Below are 13,299 nucleotides of genomic sequence, written 5' to 3' on the forward strand. Positions count from 1 at the left end.
ACCATTTAGCAGCCCTCTAAAGAGACGATGATAATACAAACACTTGGAAGTGACTACATTACGCGAAAACTTGGACGACATCACGAACTAAGAACCACTTGTCGCCGCACTACCACCACCACCACAAACACTATCTGCTTATTTGCCATTGCCACTCACTCATCATCATCACAAACCAAACCAAACCACACTTAACACAAAAGTATGTAAAGCTACATAAGCAAAGTAAAGCAAAGTAAGCCTTGTTTTCCAAGCAATCGAACCACCAACAACGAAACCACTTCATGAATGTGCTGCTAAACCTCTTCTAAAAGGGTTGACCTTGTAATTGTACGTATGATCACCACCACGACGACTAAAGCATGGGCTGGAAATCAATTACATGGAGTGATGAGTCCATAAATGGGGGTGATTTATCCCGACCGAGGTGCAGTTGGAGGGAACAAAGGGTCCGGATAAGAGATAAGCGATCAGCCAAGCGACCTCCAGCGAGGAAAATTGATGCGACCGATAGGGGAAGCGAGCGTGAGAGGAACGAGAGTGGAAAATGTATCACAGTCAAAAATCAAGCATTTTCGCCAACTTTACCTCTGATAACTTTGCTAATTCTGCACATTCAGAAAATTGATAAACCAAACCTCCATAGTACTGAGCTGGACTATCCAACTGCAGTGGTCCCATTCAAATCTGCGATAACCACCTCACACCTCCTCATTGTTAGTTTAACTTTTGAAGAGTACGAATAGCAAAATTTAAGAGGTTTATGTCTATATGTGTAATAAATTATAGATGCATTTACATAAATTTATTAGACGAAAAAAATTCTGTCAGCCACACCGAAACAATTTTAATGGGGAAGGTATATATAAATAGAACGATGGATGTAGACAAATTACTAGACATCGTCAATACATATGCAAAATAACATAACATTACATTATTAGCATAATGTTTTCTTAGTCTTAATTACATTAATTCTACCGAATTACCTTATAGCCGTCTCAATTTGGAAAATAAAATATTTATAAATATCAGTTTTGGTTTGGGTTCGCTGGATTCTTGGGGGAGATTATTCGATCGAATGATTATGGATCATTCCGAGGTTTCAACATTACAAATGAAATGAACTATATTTAAACTAATCCTCAGTTAATAATTAAACCAAATAGTGTTTTCCTAACTTTGATGCAGCTTTGGCTAAGTGATCCGTTATCACGTATTCAAAACCGTTGCGTGATAGATATTTGTCTCTTGAACAAGAATCTAGATTTATTTTGTGCCCCAATTGGTGAAACAAATTGCAGCTGAGTTGACCAAAAATTATAGCATCAGACAAAGTAAGGACTTATAAAATGTGTATACATATGTCAAAAATGGTTCCAAACCCAAAAATTACATCACTTTGATTTGTCTTGAAACATTTTATTAAAATGGTAGTGCTGTTTTTGAAATATGTTTCATCTTAAGTTGACGAATGAAAACTCGAATAAAATATTTACTTCAGATTCATGTATCACGTTTTCAGGAAAATATTAAATACATGGAGTGCATACATAATATACAATGCTTTATTTGCCACATAATTTAAGTAAAACCGAAATATGCATACATACATATTCAGAATCCAAGGCATTATTTAACATTTTGTGCAATACATTATAGTCTAATAATAATTTACATTAATCGTAAATAATTCGTTTTACCGCAGTACATAATTTCCTCCAATATTTATCCAAAACCCATCTACTTTTCTTTCGGAAATTTCATAATACATTTATGCACCGTAAACAGATAATTACCGAGCACATGAATATTAATGCTCATTATACAATTTGACCGATCCATCCTGTTAAAATGCGCAATATATTCGCGATCTTCAAGGCATTATCTATTATTCTACCAACCAGTCGCTCCATAAACTTATTACGCCTATTTCTAATGAGTTCAAAATCTTTCTGCCATAAAAACAGACAGACCAAACGCCATGATAGCTGCACAGAGTGAGAAAACCGGCAACATTAGGTTAAGAGATATAGGATTCGATTCGTGAAATGTGACTGGTTCCTTTACGTTTCCAAACAAGTCTTGGACCACCTCAAAATATTTTCCCCGTGACAACCAAAGTCTTTTATTTCTCAACGCGTCTGGGACAAACTTCAGATTGTCCCACATCTGAGCGAACCCGGGCTCTTTTATGCGGCTCAAACCCTTTGCGAGGTAAGGACTGAACAAATTTTTATGCCCAGCCTTGAAAAATACAACTCTAAATGGTGAGTCACCTCTACTTACAACAGTGTGACGATTTTCCACATATTTAAAAATGTTAATTTAAAATTTGAATCGTTCAATTAAGTTGAATATTACGATTTGGGGATGAGAACGTGTTGAATTATTCCCTACAATTCTGTTCAGCATTGCCGATAATGAAGTATAGTAGATTGGTAGGAGCTTTGCTTGAAATTTTGTTAAGAATTGAATTAATTTTGGATTCTGACCAACAATGGAAATTAATGTCGGAATAACAATATTTTTAAGATAACTGCTCCTCGATCGTTGTCTTGTGAAGTAGGTATCCATGGTAACCAACGGAATGTCCACGTCGATTAGCTCCTCAACCCCGTTAGGGGTATGAGGTGGAAGTAGGACAGCAAGACATGAGTATATAGGGCCCTGATAATAAAATTTTGCACGAGAAATAGATTTCCAAATAACCATAATATCATTAGCAGAATGGCCACCTTTCCATTTCGATACGACCTCCCAGAACTATCGCGAACCTGGCCAAGAAATATAATGGTGACGGTTATTACCTTCTCCACCATCAGAATTACACAGTAAAACCGTGTGCCATTCCTTTTCCCTTCCTTTGACATCATGGAATTACATCCAGCACTGCTGCCTTCCATAATTCCCAATATGGTTAAGAATGCTGCTACTGAGATGACGCTGATCAGGAGGCAACACCAACCCTCCAAGTTGAAGGGCGACACGAATGTGGCTACCCCGCTTTCTGCAGACGGTGGGTAAGTAGGAGCTAGGAAATTAATGGGTCGTAGGTCAACCTGATAAAGGTTATACCGAAATTTCAAGCCGTAATCATAATGGAATACTAGCAAAGCGCAACCGAAACTATTGATTTCACGCAACCTCAAGACTGCTTTGCGGTCTTGGTAGTCTAGCAGGCTCAAATTATACATTTCTGATATTGTCGCCACTGGACAGAAATCAAAATCTACTAGAGTTACGAGTTTATTCTGAAGCACGGAACACTTTCCTTTTACTAGCATTGGCAGAAAGGTAAGGTATCTGTGAAGGTCCCTATTCTGAGCGTCCCACATTTGGTGAATGCCGAGTAACGATAATTTCCTCACGCCTGAGGAGACTTTCTCATCACAAGTTAAACACGGAACAAATAATGACGAGGTAATACTGTCAAAGAACATAATTAGTTTCACGGTACCTAAAAATCGAACGTGCCAGTTGAGGCAAAGCAAATCTGTAGGATCATCAACTTGACCAAAAATGAATTCTGGTCGGAATAACATATTGAAGGAGAATATTAAAACTTCGCACTTGCATTTCCAAGCAACTGACGCGACCATATTTACGAAAATGTCCTTTTGCCTTGCAGATTTCTCCAGTGCACGATGCCCATGCCCATTTAATTCTATTCCAGCTGGGTCCATAATTGGAAATAGTAATCGAGGAAGGACGAAATTTCGAACTGGGGTATACAAATTATCTACCCGAACGATCTGTGATTGTGTTAAGGGTAGTTGCTTGGACCGCTCTCACCAAAAGGGTAATTTGAGTTGTATAATTTGCCGAAATTATTTGGCGTATGGATCCGTTTCAAATTAGGGCCTTTGCAAGTGACAACTGGATAATACGCAATAATCTGATAAACGCCATTTCGATAGTTATCTTAACTACAACCCACGCTGAAACTCAGCAAATTAGTTGCATTGTTGTCCAAAATGTACACATGTATTTACTTATTTCAGCACTTTTAATAATTCTAGTTAGCATTATTACCCACTTGGGAGGATAACAAGCAAATGCATGGTTACACAATTATATTTAGAAAAATTTTAATAAATAAACCTTAGCTTGAAATAAGTATGGTTGTCGTTAAGCTTATTTTTAAATCGGTTTATACATATTTATTTCCACTGCATATTTAATAATATCCAAAAGAATACATGTTTGCATACCTTCGCACATGTCCAGAGCAACTCCAGCTTGTGAAATCTGTTCTCAAGAGAAGGGCCTATTATAACGATGATGAGGAAAAGTATGTAGGCGTAAATTGATAATGCAGTCTTAAATTAAATGCAAACGTATTTAGATATATACATAATGACGTTAACGTCAGTTTAAATCCACATAAATAGGTATGTACACTATTTATACTAACAACGGGGACCCAGACCATGTTCAACCCAGATAAGTTTTTGCCCTTGTACGTACATCAAAATCTTGCTCATTTTTTGCCACTAGGCAAATGCCAGGGTAAACGTTGTGTCTAAAGAGTTACTCCGTCAACCTCATATGGTCAAAAAATAATCTGGGTTAAATATGATTTGCGTCGCCATTGTTAAATAGGTCAGCCTAAACTATTCTTTATCAAATTAACGTTACTCTGGGCTCACATACATAATACAAAATTCAGAGTTCCTTTTCTTTTCAAAAGGTAGCAATTATTTTTAGGGTGAAATTAAAAAATCATAGATAATGGAAAGTTCAGCCGGTGAGGGGTCCCATCTTAAATATTAAGTGGCACATTTCAACTAATTAGGTGGGACGTTAAATTTAACCCATATGAGTACATATGACAGCCAAGGGCAGGGCTGACGCTGATGAGGAAAGTTGTGCGTTAATTGATATTGCACTGTAAAATTAAATTATTTATTACCAATAAAAGTCAAAGGACGAATTGCTGATGAGGAAACTCGTGCATAAATTGATAATCGAAATCTCCTTATCTGTTGTATATAAATCCAAATAAAATGTGTGCAACAGTATGGGCAACAATTATGTATGTAGTTGTGAATCAGTATGTACTAATAGCATACACTGACCGTTGACCGACTTATTGAGACTGGTCAAGATTTTGGCTTCGTTCCATCACTTTTAAGATTTGGTCATTTTGAACAGACTACTTACAAACGTATAAATGTCTGATCCTCATTCCTTCGCAATGGGGTCTGAGACTAGAAGTAATAAATTGGTCCAATTAAAATTGGAAATTTCGGGTATGTCGGTCGTATGAAAAACTTGTCGAGAGTGTATCTACAATTTCCAAATGTACAATAAAATTAATTTCTTTCCAATACTGTGCAGAACATGGAAGCCTATCTCGCTTCCAATACATTTTTGACGACGCTTTATTACTTGGATTCCTCCGTGGCAAGAAGTACATCGTGCGCGATGCTTTGGAATGTGTAAGAAGCTTTTTTTACTAGATATTTATCCACACACCAAACCCACAGTGTGTGTCACAAGTAATTACAATGAGCGTACTCACGTCAACCTTCGCATATCTCGCAAATTGAGCATAGCAACATAACTTGCGAAGTTTTGCGAGATATGCGAGATTTCGCTAAAATTTTTCTGGAAAACCATGGGATTTTTTTTCGCAAATTTACCCGGCAAATGGGCAGGTTCTTATTTCGCAAGCTTATTTCGCAAACGCATTCTCACCATCTCCAGCAAGAGAAATTACAGAACTCCATGGAAACAGCATCAACATAGGTATTTTTAGGAGATTTGCGAGATTGGCGAGATTTGCGAAGTCATATTTTGGAATCCCCTCACGACAGAAATATTTTGATCTTCGCAAGTTTGCTAAATGAGTTGCGATGCGAAATAAGACGTTGTCGTGAGTACGCCCAATATTTGTAATGGGTGTCACACGTGGGGGCCGCGCATAAATTACGTAACGCAATAATCTCTATTTTCCCACGCACTCCACTTCCCTCCTTTCGCATGTATAGCATTGGCGCCTTAGACCCCCTTTAGCGCTACGTAATTTATGAAGGCCCCTTAAGTAAATATGTACACTGCAAATAAACTGGTGTCAATTCCGCGCGGTGTAGTCACATATAGACACCACGCGGTGTTAATACGGGCAATTAACACCGCGTGGTGTCTATATGTGACTACACCGCGCGGAATTGACACCAGTTTATTTGCAGTGTACCTATTTATTTAGCTGGAACGGTATATCACTATCAGGACCGTAAAACATGCCCGATTCACGAAAAATTACTTGCTTCCTTCAGCTGCAACGATTTTGGAGAATAGAGGGATTAATATCTTGAAACGGTTGGATTATCGGGGGAGAGCTGTTATCTTTGGGCAAACTAGTAAGGAAATGAATAATGAATGAATGAATGAATATGTGAAGGCCAGAGCTCGGCGGAGGATGTTGGGTGAAACCCTCGAAATGTTCATATCGTGGTAGAAATATCTAATATCCGTGTTCTCTAATATCCAAATCTACTCGAAAGTCCTGCGCTCTAAATAATATCCAATTATCAATAAATATGTGGTCATTTCTACTCCAAATTCTGGGCGTCCAATACATATCCAAATATAAATTCACGCCCATCGATATCCAAATGTCCATATCCACTTAAACATATGTACATAGTTCTCGCCCTCCAACATCCAATCATTCCAACATTCCAATCCAAATTTTTCGCCCCTCGTAAACCTTCAAATTGATTGATTGATTGATTGATTTATTACAATGAGACTTCCCAATTATGGGATATTACATCTCAAGGAAACAGAGTCATAAATTAGAAACAAAATAATACAAACTTATTCCAAATTATCTAATATCACAAGTATTTCTCTCATTCTTGTTTCACATTGAGTGTTTAAGAAATGATTTTTGATTTCTTTTTTAACATATTAAAACCTTTGTCGCTGTAGTCAAGCAGAATATTTGAAGGCAGACTTAAACTAATTTTGAAGCTCTATATTTAAATGATTTCTTCCCCATGTCAGTATTGTATAATAATGCTGGTTCAACATACTTGAGGTTTCGCGTATTCCTTGTGCACACACTCTCCTGAGTAATAATATAACTGCTAAAATATTTCGGACATTCGTCTTTCATAATTCTAACAGATAGTTTACATATTTCGAAATTGGCAACATTTTTAGAATCTAACCATTTAAGCTCATTATTGATGTTATCTGTAATAGAATCATATTTGCATACATTACATACGAATCTTGCACATGAACGAATTATCTTGTTTACACAGTTTAAATTACTTTTACCCAGTAACCATACCGGTGCTGCATATGTAAAAATAGAGCAGGCCAACGCCTGTACAACAATTGATCTGTTCTTTGCATTAAGTACATTTCGTAAAGGACCCAGCGACCATAGCGCACTATTACAACTTCTCATCACCTTAGCACAGTGGTCCTTAAAAAGTAGCTCTTCATCTAACAGGACACCAAGCAATTTCATACATTTACCTCTTCTTACTGGTACATTATTTACTTTGATCATAACACCTTCCATGTTTAGCCTTGCTTTTTTGTTACAAAATACAATAAACTCACATTTCTTTATATTCAGCTCATGCCTGCTATATTTCATCCAGTTGAAGATTATATCCAAGTCACTTTCAAATTGATCTATTACATGTTGTATCATATCTTCTGGTCCAGAAATTAGTACACCATTGTCATCAGCAAAAATTATACATACAATTATACATTAAGCATGGTTAATCATTATTAGAAATAACAGACAACTCAGACAGAGCCCTTGAGGGACCCCTACATCCGTTGACATCGTATTAGACTTCTTGGCACAATCCATGCACTTTGTACATACATACTGACTCCTCTCACTAAGCAGTGACTCTAAAAGATTAGATTCTATTCCATACCATTTAAGTTTGTGAATTAACACATCTCTGCAATTTCGATCAAATGCTTTCGCCAAATCCAAACTAATTAGAATACAGAATTTCTTTTTATCAAGAGCATCATAAACATAATCAGTAATGGCTAACAATGCGTGCGTGGTAGAGTGTAACTTCCTGAATCCAAATTGATATTGCGACAATAAATTATTAGATTCCAAGTACTGTGCAAGCTGGTTAAACAAACATTTCCCTAAAAGTTTGGTAAATACCGGCTGAATAGCGATTGGCCTTAGGTTCGGTGACTGCGGATCCTTAATTTTTGGTAATGGAATTATTTTTGACAATTTAAGATTAGGAGGAATAACACCTGCCTTAATATACATATTAAAAAGATTGACAATCACTGTTTTAAAATGAACTGATTTCATACAAAGATTGAACATTTTGTTACTTAACCCTAGTGTATCACACGAGGGCGACTCTCGATTTTTCATGCATTTCCATGCTTTTTCTACTGTTTTCATATCCAGATCTTGAAATTTAAAGTTCAAGTTGAGATTGTCCCAGGGGAAATTTGGTTTGTTAGGAAGAGGGGGAAGAACTATTTTGTCATCTCGTGTTGATATCGATATAACGTCCTCAGTTTTTATCGACTTCAGATTTCTATAAGATACATACTTCTTTGCTGGGGCAGCTCTCTGGTAAGTGATTGTACACTCAGTGCACGCATGATCTCTCGTTGGCTCATCAATTATTTGATAAAGAGAAAGACGTTTTAAAATTTTTCTTAGTGGAGCGATTGCTTTGTCATCCCTTAAATTAAAGTCACCAAGTATGTAGATAGATTTGTTTAATCCGCAATATTCATCAAATAGATCTTCAAGGAAGTTGTAGTCTGAATTGTGAAGTGTTCCACATTTACCGAATTTTCTACATTATTAGAAATCTCCTTAACTTTCAAGTTATCTTTCACTAGAATAGCGATCCCTCTGTCATGTGAGTTAAGATTTACGTCCTTCCTATATATGTACATAACACATCAATATCGTGTAATGCTAATAACACTAACAATTCATTGAACTTACGATTGATCGAATTTAAATTAATATGAGCTATTTTCAAGTTGGTCGTCTTCTTACTCCTTGCGTGTAGTTTAAAAAATTAGATGAACTTGGACCAGAAGAATTAATTTGCGCCATCTTCCCTTGATTATTTATGCTTGATAATCCATAATCATTCCCTGTGCGCGTAACTCTATTATTTATTATGTCACGATTATGTAAAATAAAACCACTATTATTATGCGTACGTACCGCCTGCTGGTACCCCCCTTTTTGCGAACTTTGCCCATCATACTGACCATTAGACACAAGATTGCCATTTTTTACAATTAGCACATCTGATTCCGTGGTGATTGTTTTCTTCCTCCAATTAATTTCAGCATCTTCATTTTCACGTCGTAGGTCTTTGGCCTTCTTTCTCAAGATAGCAAAATCTCTTCTTAATGTAAACGGCAGATCCTCATTAATGAAAATTGGTGGTACCGTCGATTTTCTACTCGCCCAAACTAATTCACGATCAGATAAGCAATAAAACCGAACAATAATTTGCCTGGGTTTTAGCGCACTGTGATTACCAATTCTAGTAACAATATCCACCTTAATTTCACTTTTTGACACCCGACTGCAGAGTTCTTCCACTACTTGCTTTAGCGATTCATTTGATTCATTAATAGGATCATTTAATCCAGTTATAATTAGATTTATCCGTTTTAATTCCTTCTCAATGCTTTCACTTTGCACAACTATATTCTCGAATCTAGTTGATAAACCGATGTTACTCTTTGTATTATTAGCCACGTCACTTTTTAGTTGATTAATATCACGTTGCTGAGCAGTTATATTTTCACTTAGTTTAGCTAATGAATTATTCACATCCTCAGCTAGTTTATCAATTTTTTCTCCTAAAAATTTCATTATTCGTTCATTTCCAGATGACGATTGATTCTTACTCTGAGATAACTCCCCATTAAAGGAGTTTTCACTACCTTTAGATGAATTATCTGACCTTAATCTTTTATTCGTTACATTGTTGTGATTAAAGTTGAATTCAGCTACCTTTGCATTCGATTTGTTCGAATTTTTCTTAGGCGAAGGAACTGCCTTTTTAGGCCCCATGCTCGCAAATTTAGTTAATGGAGCAGGTTTTCAAATGACAGTGTCACTATACTCACCTACCCCAAAACGCACTAAAAATCGAAGAAATTACATAAATTTTAAAATGAAAAGAAATATATGTTAAAAATATTTTAAGAGCACGACAAAGGATGCTCCGTTCAGCTGGCGCGCCAGCGAGCGACGTCAAATATTCAATATCCATCACACCCGCCGATCTCTGGCTGGTGTGATGGATAAAGTTTGTTACACAAGTCGCAAAAAATGTTTACTAACCTATCAACCTTTTACAGAATTATGGAATACGAAAACCCACACCTTATACCACACCGTAGCCGAGCATGTCTTCATTCTCGACGAAATGCTCCGAAGCTACCTGCACGAGACGGAAAGCAATGAAATCGTCGTCGTGATTAACTTTGATGGGTGGACGGTTCGTCAAGCTAGTCAGGCTACGCCGAGAGCAGTCATGCTAAACCTGGACTTTGTTTTGGTGAGAAATTGCACATGACGTAAATAATTACCCGGATAGAAATCAATGCGACGAATTCTGCAGTAATTGGAATAAGGTCGCTGCATATCCTATTCTGGATAAGGGGCCGTTCAGAAATTAATTAACGCTAAACTCGCAATTTTTTAGACCATCCTCTTCCATTTGCGGAACATAATTTATGAACGACCCTCAATTTGTTTTTGCGTAATCCTGTAAAACATTAATGCATAATATCTACAAATGTGCCTAATTCTGAAGGGATAGTTTTTCGCACAATTAGCTCCCCAGACACTTATTGTTTAGCAGAAAATTTGTCCCGAGTTTTGCAGGATTTACAAATCCTTATTTTTACTCGGGAGATAAATAAATGCATATCTCTTCCACATTTATTTGTTTTCTCACAAATTTTCAGAAAAGTGTCCCCATTCGACCCGCAGCAGTTCATTTAGTCAACGCCGGATCCCTGATCGACTTGCTGGTACGACTCGTTAAGCAATTCATACCAGAGAAGGTGGCAAACAGGGTTAGGAAATTTCCAAAAAGTCATACAAAATTTTTACTTCAAGACTTGTTTAATACATTGAAAGAATGAAATGCTACATATGCAGATCTTTGTCCACTCCAAGCAACCCCAGCTTCATGAACATTTGCATCCTGCAATCTTGCCAAAATCGTTGGGAGGAGAGCTGGAGGATGAGGAGGCTTTCCATACCGAGTTACCCGACAGGATTCGAGGACAGGAGGAGTTTTACCGGAAACTTATCACCTTTACCGGATAAATAATTATATGGGGTACTGTACTTTTATTTCTTAAAGGGTTAATGCGTGTAATCATTTTTAAATGCATCAATAATTATACGTATTTAGGCATATGCATTCACACATACATACGTACGTACATAAATACCTATGTTCTTTTCATAAATATTCACCATTCCGGTAGTGTCTCTCATAGTCATAAAATTTCTTGATATTTGCTATAATTTCGTCGGTTATCTGTCAAGTGTCATATTTTATGCCAGTACCTTGTCAACAAATAAATAATCAAGTAATAATTATGCACCTCAGCTATGTATTTCCCCGCCCGACAAAATTTTAATATATTCATATCGATTTCTCTGTGTAAAAATTGACCATCGTGCCACGTGGGGTTAAAGCTGCATCCGGTGTTTAACAGGATCCCTCCTATCTTAATTCATATCCTGGCTGACTATGCCAATTTATGTACAACGCGTAGTATGATATTCCATTTAAAACAGTTGCAAGACCAGAAATGAGTAACTAAATAATAAATTCGAATTCAATTATAGTCTGTACAGTAAACTTAATTCATGTCGTTGTGCGGAGCAAATTACATATATGAGAAATGGTTAATTTATTATGGAAATTACGTACCCGTGTCATCAATCGAAAGAAATACGTATTTACAGTCATGTGTTATACATACATGGTATTTTTTCCTTTATAAGATTTCCCCCGTATTGTGTTTTAACAGGGAATTATGTAGGAATTGCTGCATCAAATCGCTACCAACAATGTAAATACATAAAAGTTAAGCCACATGTACCTTCAACTTGAAATATGTTAAGTAATCTTTCGGTCAAATACATAAATTTAAAGCAAATATGTACATCCATATATCAAATTTCAAGAATTATGTCGATTCGACCCAAAAGCAATAAATAAATATGTTAAGCATCGATACGCAAATATCTATTTACAATTGTGTCCAATTTACCTAACTTGTTTTGTCATGTTAACGAAACGAAAACGAAATTTAGAAACTAATGGAATTCCAGGTATCTACTTGCATAAATTGATATTTTTGATAAGCCGTTTAATAATTAGGTTCTTAAACCAGCGATTTCAATTGTAGCGCCACAATCGACAACGTCATCGATGGATATACGAATTTGGGCGTGGTCGTTTATATATGACGGTGATTTCCTTTTGTGGAGCCTTTCTCTATTATTTGTGGGAGATTAAGGCCCAAGAGACAACTATTTTCTGGGCGAATGAGATGTTCCAGTTGGAATTGAATCTAAGGAAAGGTAAATCTAATTTCAGTTCTGAATAGTAGTGAATAGAAAGATTCCTTAATATGTAAATGTGTACTCGCGCGCCTTTTGCTTAGGATTAGTGGACAGGGGCATAAATAAAGATATTGTCTCATCCCAACATAATTTTATAACCCTATCTTAAATTATATGCAATATATTAAACTATTCACACATTAAAATTTTGACTGACCCAAGTCGTTTTAATTCCAGCTAATAACCTATCGAAGCCATCGGAGGCCCAGAGCGATGCCCCGCTTGACACCTTTATTCTCATTGGTTTCAAACTTTTTCTTTGGACCGGTTACCTACTGACGCCATTGGTCTCTGTACTCCTGATGGTCGAAGGACTCGATCCACAATTCTACATCGTCGAATATTCCAGGACCGCGTACCCCTTCATATTCGTTCTTTTACGCGCGGTGACCTTAAACAACTCCGTCTTTCTCCACATTTTCATATTACTGTTCAGCCATTATTAATAGTCAAAAAAAAATCTGAGACGTTACCTGGCAGATAATTGATATTGTTTTCAAAAAACCAAATAACCTTTCAGAAAAATTTCCAAGGAATTGAGACATCTTGATTGGGACAGAGTATATCGCTATCAATATTGCCACCACGATTGTAGAACTTGTGACGAAAATTGTGACGATTAATCGACGAAAAAATCAAGC

The sequence above is a fragment of the Folsomia candida genome, unplaced genomic scaffold (assembly GCF_002217175.1).
Source record: "Folsomia candida strain VU population unplaced genomic scaffold, ASM221717v1 Fcan01_Sc046, whole genome shotgun sequence".
Taxonomy (NCBI): Eukaryota; Metazoa; Arthropoda; class Collembola; order Entomobryomorpha; family Isotomidae; genus Folsomia; species Folsomia candida.